Here is an 11,006-nt window from a genome sequence, read left to right as displayed (position 1 = left end):
TATCTCTCAAAACAAAACCAAACAAGTCCTAAGTTTTTATTCAAATATTTTTTTGTTCCAAAATATTTGTTTCTTAAAAATTAATGAAAAAAATATTACGAATTTTCTATTTTGATTTATCTTTGAAATTCATTAATACTACGAAATATACAATGACGACAATTGCTATTTAAAAAAAGAAAAAAAATTCAAAAAGGGGAAATGGTGAATTTCAGATAATTTAGTTAAGTAAAAAAAGAAAATTTTACAAAAATAGACAAATGTGGTTACCAAATTCGGCGTTTACTTATACAAACAATTAATAAAAATAAAACAAAAAATTACACAAGCAATCTACATTTAAATAGTAAATGATAAGATGTAGTACTTAAAAAAATAGCAAATTTTTCAACATAATTGCATTGTCCTTACCCGAATTACAAATTTAAATAATTTGTTACAGTCACATTGCAATGCGAAAATAGAAATTACAAATTGCACAAACATGCAAATTAGGCACCAAACATTTCACAACAGTCCTTGATTCCGTATGTGAAACAAATGGTCACGGATGCGCACGCGAACTCTGGTCATATCTACATCTGTATCCCCAACCATGAGGCCATCATCAATATTTTGTCCTCTTTCCACGGTGGGCATGTCATCTGGCATTGAGAAACAACTGACATGTTGGTTGTTTGCATTAGCAGCTATCTCGTGCCTACGAATGAAATTGTGTAAGGCTATTGACGCACCAACCAATAGCACCTACACCGTCGCAAAATCATAATCGAGCATGTCGTTTAGGAACTTCCAGCGCGATTTCCACGCTCCAAATGTTCTTTCCACCACGCTCCTCAATGATGCATGCGCCTGGTTAAACAATTCTCTTGGGTTATCAGGTCGTCCACGATCCCGGAACTGTACTTTGTGATACCGAGACCCTTTGTATGGTGCCAAATACCCCTTCTTGTTTGGATATCCCACATCCACAAGGTAATATTTACCTACATTTGGTCAATCAATTGAAGATTTCCAACAAAATTAATAATGAGTACTTAATTTCAAATGTGTTACCTTCTTGGGGGTGCGGGAACGGTGCATGTTCATTCTCAATTATTTCATTGGAGATGCAACTGTCATGCATGCTTCCTTCCCAACCACAAGATATGAAAATGAAACACATGTCGAAGTCGCATACGGCTAGTATGTTTTGGGTGGGATATCATTTGCGACCGTACTATGTGCCGGCATCACGGGCAAGCAACACGGCTTCTACATGAGTACCGTCAACGCTCCAATACAATGTTACACCAATAACGTACATCACATGAGGTTCACATACATCACATAAAATGAAAAGTAATTGATAACGACAACTAATATGCTAACCTTGAAAGGCACGTATTTCCCTCTAAATCGCAAATATGGATGCCTATTATTTTGATCTCTGGTGGGCTTACAATGCACTTTTGTGAACAACTTCATTGCTTCCAACACTGCATGGAAATGTCGCGATACAGTTTCTCCCAAGTGTTGGAATCGTTCCTGAATTTTTTGGTTAGTGCAGCCGTCCAACGTATGGATGATCATCGCAACACTTTCTTCAATGTGTAATCCATGGGGTCTTGTAGGTACCCGTAAACCGAAGTCGCTTCGCAATGTGTCACATGACGCTTGAAACACATACAGCAGCATATGCAAATTTTGTTCACCCCTGCCTACGTGCCCATCAAATAGTGCCCATCAAATAATTCTTGAATCCAGGTACGACCGGTTAGAATAGAAGTTCAGCATGTGATCTTCTCCATGTACTTCAAGTAATATTCCATTGCATGCTGCGTAGCGTCACCGATTACGCTGTTTTGTAGGTCTTCTTCTTCCTCAGCATGTTTGATGAAATCACGTAATCGTAATTTCTATAGTTGCTACTTTCACCTTTCCACATTACTTGTTGATGACTCCTACAATGCACACAACACACAGATCAATTATCCACTTGTAAACTAAGCACATTTGGACCATTAAAGTTCAACCATAAAAGTGGAACACATCAAACATTTGTGACATTACATACAACCATTAAAGTGAACAATGCCAACAACGTAAAGGTTACACTATGATCCCATATTGCGTGAGACAAAATAGGTAGCATTCACAAAAGTAAAGTAACAGTAACTTCAGCACAGATGCTCCACTGACAAAAACAAAAAAAATAAAAAAAGATACCCACAGAACTAGTCCACAAAAACCGCACTGCAACAAAACCAAACAAGTCCCATTTTTGCATGAAAGACCAAACCCAAGTCCTCACAGGCCTTTTGAAGCCTGTAATGCCGCACGCCAACCAACTACATTCTCATCATCTAGCATGCACATCAATATTTCCCGGTAATCCGCGTTCTCTAACGCAATGCAGGCGAAATGGAACAGGGGGGTACTGATGAGGTCCGAGATAGCCATAAGCCGCTACATACATGGCTCAATGCCATACTTCTGCGATGCACCGGTTCCGTGCCTGACCGTCAGGTGCTTCTATGCTTGAACCACGTTAGACAAATGGTTAAAACTATCCGCAAGCACCGATGCTCCACTAGAGATCTTCGACTTTCCACTAGTGCTACCTCCCTTTTTCCTCTTTGTCCCGGGGTCTGCCACTTCAAGGTGGACGGTGGAGGAGTTTGGAGGTGAGTTAACGACCGGTGTATGGCTCGGTAAGTGGTACCAGCCCAGGAGAGTCCATTGACTCGGATTCACCTTCGCCAACATCCACAGCCTTCTCCCCCGGCGTCCAATGGTGTTTGTCAGTCGCAGTTGCACCTGTGAATACTTCGCGCATCAACTCTTCATGCTCCAATGGTTTCGTCTTGAATTTGTAAGCTATCTTGTTTGTCTGCAAATGAAAAATCAAATTAGAATTTAATTTTTTTGTCACAGTGACAAGGGACAATCAACGAACGAGTTCATTTCGCTTACATGTGTGTACAAAATTAAAGGGGCTAGTTTCATATAAGTTAAATGTAGTTACTTTTTTATGTTGTACAGTGTTGAAATTGGTAGTTATTTTGGATTGAAAGGTTTTGAAGTAAACTTACATATGTGAAAAGTTTACGACCAATAATGAATAATAAGTACAAGTTGCCATTAAACTTTCAGGACTTATTACGGAAAAGCAAACTATATGTTGGTACATACAAATTTAAGATTGTCCCACCACTCTTCCGACGCTGTGAACCCCCCGGTTTCCCTGTCAAACCCAATGCCAGTCACACCCTTACTACTATCCATCAACTTGTTCCAAGCCTTCCATTCCTTTTTCAAACTGCCGTACTTGTTCTTCAGCTGTGTAATTTTATGACGTCTACCCGTGTGCTTAGCGAATTTTAGTGCAATTTCATTATACCCTGTTTTGGTTATGGTTGTACCTACCCGCCGGCCCGCTAATATTGCATCCCTAACACTATAGGAAGATTTCTGTCGCTACACTGTCCCAGTTCGCCATATGTGCATGATCAAAGTCATCAACAATTCCTTCGGTACCTGATGGGCCAACCCCTTTATTCTTAGACGGGGTGCGAGGGGACAACTGTGTTGCAACCATTCGACTAATGTGAGAGGACGCATTGTATACATTAGAACCCAGTCGATGAATACATTTCAGACAATAAACTATGAATAATATGTAAAAGCGAACTTCCACATTTTTATAAAAAGTAGTACGATAATTACTAACATGTAGCGTTTACATACAAAAAATCACAATGCAGTTACTTGTTCAAAATAGTACTTCAAAACAGTACTTATGTACAAGGCTAATGATTTACGGGATTTACATTTGCAATAATAAGATGATGACCATGATGCACAACACACAAATCACAGTTTTCATACACGCAACGTATTAAAAATGTGCACGACATCAGCCCGTTACTGCATGACATCGATTGACCTAGAGTCATGGTCGAGGCTTCGTCTCCCTGATTCGTCACACCAACCAATCCAACATTTATTAGTTATGAGAATTACAATGTGCAAACATATGGAGTGACAAATAACCATTTGTTACAACTCACCACGGGCCGAGGGCAAACATAATATGCATGACCAGGATTTTTGTGAGATCTGGATACCTTCACAAAACAATGGCCATAGCCACAAGCACACATGCGTTGTGGCCATGTCGACGTGGCAGTGGAAAAAGAGGAAGCCATATTACTATACACAGACCAAGCAGATGACTACAACAGCACCACAGATTGGGGTTATAATTGCAATACACGTATATTCGCTGAAATGTAACAGTTAATTTATAACAGCACAACAGATTGAAGGAATAGCAATCTACATTTATAACATCCCATTTTTGTTGACAGAATAACAGATTGAGTAAATTATTAATTAAGCTAACTCGAAAATCTTTGGGCAATTCGAATGCACTGTACAGTTCACGTGTCCATTACTTTACACTTTTTTTGTGTCCATCAGTTTCAAACATTTGTGTTCCCTAGAAAAGGGTAAATGAACGCACAATTTTTTTTTTAAATCAATTAATTACTAATTCATCAAATCTATAGGCTATTGAAAATCAAATTACATAATCGGGAAACAAATTTGATGAGAAGTGCGAGATGCTCCTACGAAATAAATGTTCGTTTAAGATTGTAAACTGAATGATCATGATCTTAACTGGCATGTAGATATGCAAAGCAAATGCAAATTCACTCATGGCATTGGTCCATCTTAACTGAAGGTCTCAAAGTAAAGCTAGTAGTACTCAAAAATTCCAATACACAACAACATTCCAATAGAAATTCCAATGCATCACAAAATTCCAATAGAAATTCAGAAAGTAGCATATCACAAAATTTCAATACATCACAAAAATGGGCGTGAGAAACAGTAAATTTGCAAGATATGGTGATGACCCGTGACATCAAAATAACGTACAAGGCGTATAGAATTCAAAGCCCAAACCTATTTCAACTGAAAATCAGATTACATTCAAACAAATACTGTCGAAGCCAACAGAGAGATGCTCTAGACCACAAAATTGTTCCTTGTAGTTTTTATTTACGAAAAAACTAACACTGAAAAAATGTAATTAATTCATAGGTAATTTTTTTTGTCCATTACTTTCTGAAAATTTTTGTACACTAAAAAACAGGTTAAATGAAACAAGATTGAGAGATGGTCTGTGCCAATTGAAACAAGATTTATTTATTTTTTCCCAAATTGAAACAAGATTTTATTAATAATTCATCAAATGAAAATTACAAATTTTATTAAATTTTGATGAAAGCCAAATTTTATATCTGAGAATAATTTTGAAAAAGATTTTTACAAAAAATTACAGTACGAAACCAAAATGTGTTATTTTGTCCAAGTTTTTTTATTTACACTGAAAATCAAATTAGGGAAAAAAAAATATTGATGAAGATTGAGAGATGGTCTGTGCCAATTAAATAGTCGTTTTAGTTGTTATTTAGATGGCATAAAGGGGAGAAAAAAAAAATTGGTGAAGAAAATCTGCAAAAACCCCCAAATGAAGTAAGACGAAAAAGAGGGAAAATGGTTTGCTAATCAATGTATTTTTTGTTGGACACGACATGGTGAAGAGAAGTAGGAAGATCTGTGACTCAACAACGAACGAAGAAAAAAAATTGCAAGGGAATACATCATCATCGGTGCAGATCGATGAAGAAAAATTTCAGATAATGGTGTTTCGCAACCGTACCTTTCTATCTCCTCGATGATCGGCTACTTGGTCTTCCGTAACAGTTCCGCCGGAATGAGCCGCCGGAGAGAGGTAGTCAACTCTGCTGTTAAAGCGTCCAGGTAGAGCCTTTGGTGAGAGAGATGAGAGATCTCAGCATGTTTCGAAACAGGTAGAGCAACGGAGGGTAAATACGTCTTTTTACCCACAAAATACCATATAGCTGGACTGAGCTCCTTCACTTAGCTACAGTGCGAGGTTTTGAAATTTTGTCCGTTGGTGAAGAAAATAGGCACCAAACCACATTCCCAAACACCACCAAAATAATACAACCAACACAACAAAAAACGCGCAACTATTATATTAGAACTCATCAAATATCGCATGCATGCGCAAAATCACTCAAATCTTCATTGTCAAAACACCAACAGATTGCTTTTATTTCCCAAAAAAAAAATTTTTTTTTTTTTTTTTTTAATACCACCCTAAATTAGCTTGGAGTAAGTTTACTTAGATGAGGTGAAGTAACGAACTAAGGGAAACAAAAATAAAGAAAGAAACAAAATAAAATAAAATAAATAACTAAAGAAAAACAGATAAACGAAAATATGAGAATAAAAGAAATAAATAAATAAGTTAGTAGAGGAAAAGAAAATCAAATCAAATACAATAAAGAAAATAAAAACTAAACCACTAACCAACTAAACTAAACAATTAAATAAAAGTCAAAGAAATAAGAAACCACTAAACTAAACAATTACATTAAACAAAATAGGCAACCACAAGCTATATTATTATTATTTTTTTTAGTTTTAGGGTGGGCCGCACGTACGCCGGGGTAGGCCGTACGTGCTATGGTCAGTTTTTGGGTTCCAGCAGAATTTTTTTATTTTTTAGGATGACGACGATGAACAATGCTCTAAAAACCACCATTAAACTACCAAAATACTATACTACAAGTCAAGGCTAAGAAATCTAAACAAAAAGAAGGTGGTTACCTTAAAAAAGTACGGAGAAAAAGAATGAAAAAGAGAAGATTGGAGATCTGCCGGAAAAAAAGACCACAGGAAGATCGCCGGTCGGAGAAAATTGTGATGCTTTGGTGGTAAGGTGGTGGTGAGAAAAAGGATGAGTGAAGGTAGAAGGAAGAGTAGTTGGTGATGGTGGGGTTTGATGGGTTTGTGAGTTTGTGGAGTTTAGAGAGAGAGAGAGAGAGAGAGAGAGAGAGAGAGAGAGAAAAAACAATGAAAAATGAGAGGTAGAGAGAGAGAGTGCTGAGAAAAAAATAGTCAAAGAGGGCTAGGGTTTGGCTTAAAGAATTCCCAAAAAACAAAAAATCCCGTAGGAAGAGAAATAAATCAATTTTTTTTTTTGTCGGAAGAGAAATAAAATAAACAAATAAAGATAAATCAACAAATAAATAAAATCTACACGAAATTATTATTATTATTATTATTTTTGGACGGACTGCTCGTGCACCCATGTGAGCCGCACGTGCGGTGAAATAAGAACCACACCACATTATACTCGTCCATTTGGAGTAACCTTGCGGTTTAAAGGCTTGTTGCATATGTTAAATGCAATCGTGATCCCTACAAAAGTGGCTTAGAGTATTTTATTTTTCTTATTTTTATTGTTTTGCTCGAGGACTAGCAAAATATACGTTGGGGGAAGTGCTATAGGCTGAAAGGTACCACATTAAGGCTGCTTAAGTTGCATTTATAGTCTTTGAATTTTATTTATTTGGTGGAGATGATGTGTTTTGTGCATTTGTACAGATTTGGCAGGCAACACGCAAATTCAAGCAAAAAGTAGCACAAAAGCAAATTCTCCATGCGAGTAGTGAAAATTCCCAACCTGCCACCTCACGACACCGCACGTGCAGCTAGGCGACACCGCACGCGCGGCCCATCACCGCTCGAGCCGAAAATACGGGTGCTCGAGCAGCCAACCTAGGGTTGCATGCGCAAAATTTCAAGTTTGTTCTACTGGAAAAAAAAAAAAAAGAAAAGAAAAAAAAAAAAAAAGCTACTCTAGAAGTCCAAAAATTCCAAAAGAGAGCGGCTAGGGTTTGGAAAGGGGGATTTTCAAGCTTCAAGAACATCTTTCATGGGGGTGTCATCTTCTTCCACGTCGTCCCATTCCTCCATAAATGGCTAGACTTCTATTTCTAAGATTTTGATGAAACCCTAGCCACGTAAATAGGATTTTTTTTTTTTTTTGTCTTGATTATGCAATGGTTTGAACAAGTTGTATGCCATTCAAGAAGTTTCTACATATATTTTTCATTATTTCTTCAAGTATTCTACTTTCTGTGATTGTTGAATGCTTTCCATGCGATGGTTTTCTATTCTTTCATATTCAAAATATGAGGCGAGCTATGCTACGAGGGACGAGTCGTTTTGCTACCCTAGTTTAGACCGAACGATTCTATGCTATTTGAAATGATTTGTGCCCATACATTGAACGTAATAGTTCTCTTGATCAATGCTTCGAACTTGTAATTGCGAAGTATTATTTGGTTCGCACTATAACATAATTGATTTTTAAATTGAAACCATATTTATGTAACTAACGGTAAATTCATTATCCTAGGTTTTCTCCAAAATAAGTAATCCCAATTAAATTTTTAATCGTTAGTTTAACTTGTTAGTATTTTAATTAGCATTAGTTTATAAACAATCATCTCTATGATCAGCATTAATTTAAGAATTTAGCAATTAAATTAGTTTAATTTCACATTTGTCCCTGTGGATCGATACCTGGACTTGCCATTATTCTAAGGAATTTGATATACTTCAGTGTTTATTTTTTGTGTGTAATGACCCGTCGATGCCGCTCATAAATACTCCACAGGTTCAATATGAAACCAAGCAGGATGAGAAGGCACAGATTCAATCAACTGGCTGACTGCCACAACTATGACAGTTCGGCACAACCAAAAAAATGGCATGTTGGGTTGTCATGCAAGATGGAAAGGCCGCGGTAGGTCTCTGCAACTACAGTAGATATAATGGACTGACAAACCATTGCACGTCTATTGTTTTTTATAAAAAAATCCCCACTGAATTGTAATTACTGTACTGATAATTTCTAGTAAAGGTTTTCAAACCAAAATGTGCAAGAACCAACGGTTGGTTAACCACCAAAACCAATAGGTAAAATAAGAAAATACCAACCAAATTAATACATGAGCTACACAATATGTTAACCAGATTTTTTATTTTTCTTGAATAAAAATGTTTCATCAAATTACCAAGTAAAATGCAACATTATTATAAGAGTAGAGAAACTATTGATTGAAACATTTAAACGAAAACAAAACATTAAATAAAAATAATATAAAAAACACATACACACAGGATAATGGGAAGCAAAGAGTACCTTATTTTATTTTTTTCCGACTCCACTCATGCCATCAAAACTTCCAAATAAACAACCTATTTTATTACAAATGTAAAGGAAAAAAATATACAAAAAACTATTTACTCTTGTTTCCAAGCATTGATACCTATTAGAAAATAAAACAGGTGCACTCCAAAAGTTCTTGTTCATTAATATATGCTATTAAAAATAATGCATGGCAAAAAAAATAATGCAAATAGTGAACTTGAATCTAGACAAAGATGAACTGAAGAAAAGAATGTAAACCCCTAAGAAGTATCAACATGTCTAGCAATGACAATGAAATAGAAACATTACCTGAAGATTGAGGGGGCATGTCTCTTGGCCCTTTCGAGTCTCAACCCATTAAAATGATGAAAACGATGTGATGAAGAATGTGATCTAGTCTCTGCTTATTATGGGAGATTCTATTTCCACACTTTTTTTCGTCTCTGTGTACACAATTAACGAAATGAAAAAAAAAGTTATGACAATTTTATCATGAAGCAAAATGACCATAATGGACATCAATACACAATACAAATTAAATCTAGATTTTCTTTATACACATCTTTAAAAAACAATAATTCTCAATGCACATCTTTAAAAAACACACACACACACAAATTAAAACTTAGTTCCTACATTGTTTCTCACTACCTCTATTGTTATCCATTACTTGCTACACTCCATTGTTACATACACCCATTGCTTGCATAAACTACTCTGATATCGAGTACTGAAAAATTGTAAAACATTCGGCATTACAGAACCGATTTAATTTAAAAAAATCAAAAATTAAATATCGAAAATTTATAAATAATTGGGAAGTATATAATTGAAAATGTACAATAATTACGAAATATTTTTTCTGATTGATCTTTCAGTTCCTTCAGGTTTCAATGGCTGCCAACAACAGCCCCTCTGCCCTAGAAAAAGAACAGGTACTTCATACATATACAGACACCAACACCATATATGTGTGCTTATGAGATAGGCAAAACTATTAACCGGAAAAGATTACCTTTTTTGATGATTTTGTGCAGATCACGAAACCCCTCTCTTTTTTTCTTGAGATCGCGAAATGGAAGAACAATAACATATTACGGTGGGATGGTTCGGGAAAGAGGAAAGAGTAAGTGGAATTACCTGAAAATGCTTGGGGTTTTCGCAGCAATTGCTTTGGTTCTCCTACTCCTCTTTATTCTCTGTATGCGGCTAGGGTTTCGCAGCAACCACTCCGTTTGCTCTGAGGACTGAGAGACTGGAGAAAAAAGGCTTCAATCTAAAATAGTTTGGTTAAAAAAAAAAAAAAAAAAAAAATTCTGAAATAGTTATGAAATTATTTTTATATTATCATTAATGTATGTTGGGTAATTAAAAATACATTTTTTGATATTTTAATTTAAATTATAAATTACATATTGTAATTTAGAAAATTATAAATATCTCTTTGTCAGAATTTTATTTAACAGAATTAATTAAAAATTAAAAATTATAATTATTCTCTTATACAATAATAAAATTATTTAAATTATTAATTGAAATATGTTTCTAACATCATTAAAAACTGTTAATTGACTTAATGATTTATTAATAAAAATGACAATTTATTATGAAATTAGAAACCTCAAGTAATGAAATATAATTTTCACAACCACAAAAGGCGATTCGGATTATAATCAAATCTCATGGATGTATTTATAATTTACCCAATGTATTTTTTTATTGAAATAGATAGTATTTTTTTAAAAAAAAATTATTGTAGTATGTGAATGGTGGATGAAATATAATTTTTTTTTAAAAACAAAATCCAATATTTTTAAGTTTTAAATTTTTTTATATTTTTCTAGTTGTTTAAATATATAGTTTTTAAAAAATTTAAAAAGGTCGTAAAAAACAAAAAAAAACAAAAAATACTCAAAAAAAG

At 35.0% G+C, this 11,006-nt stretch overlaps 1 long non-coding RNA gene across 4 annotated transcripts; it reads right to left on the bottom strand.

Annotated features, from left to right (window-relative positions):
* Nucleotides 1-338: 338 nt before the first annotated feature.
* LOC114270206 (uncharacterized) lies at nucleotides 339-10,401 on the bottom strand. 4 transcript variants are annotated; one of them, XR_014329251.1, is made up of 7 exons: nucleotides 10,226-10,401; nucleotides 9,395-9,528; nucleotides 9,077-9,132; nucleotides 5,714-5,938; nucleotides 2,213-2,872; nucleotides 1,057-1,943; nucleotides 339-986 (listed from the first exon to the last, which is right to left on the bottom strand). It is a non-coding gene; the product is annotated as an uncharacterized LOC114270206 (long non-coding RNA). The 4 variants fall into 4 exon arrangements; XR_014329252.1 differs by lacking the exon at nucleotides 9,077-9,132 and having other exon boundaries at nucleotides 2,209-2,872; XR_014329253.1 differs by lacking the exon at nucleotides 9,077-9,132.
* Between the last annotated feature and the right edge of the window lie 605 nt (nucleotides 10,402-11,006).

The sequence above is a fragment of the Camellia sinensis genome, chromosome 5 (assembly GCF_055761805.1).
Source record: "Camellia sinensis isolate YWXY chromosome 5, ASM5576180v1, whole genome shotgun sequence".
Lineage (NCBI taxonomy): Eukaryota > Viridiplantae > Streptophyta > Magnoliopsida > Ericales > Theaceae > Camellia > Camellia sinensis.
The sequence above is the reverse complement of the archived record's forward strand: the minus strand, read 5'-3'. Positions and strand labels throughout refer to the sequence as shown.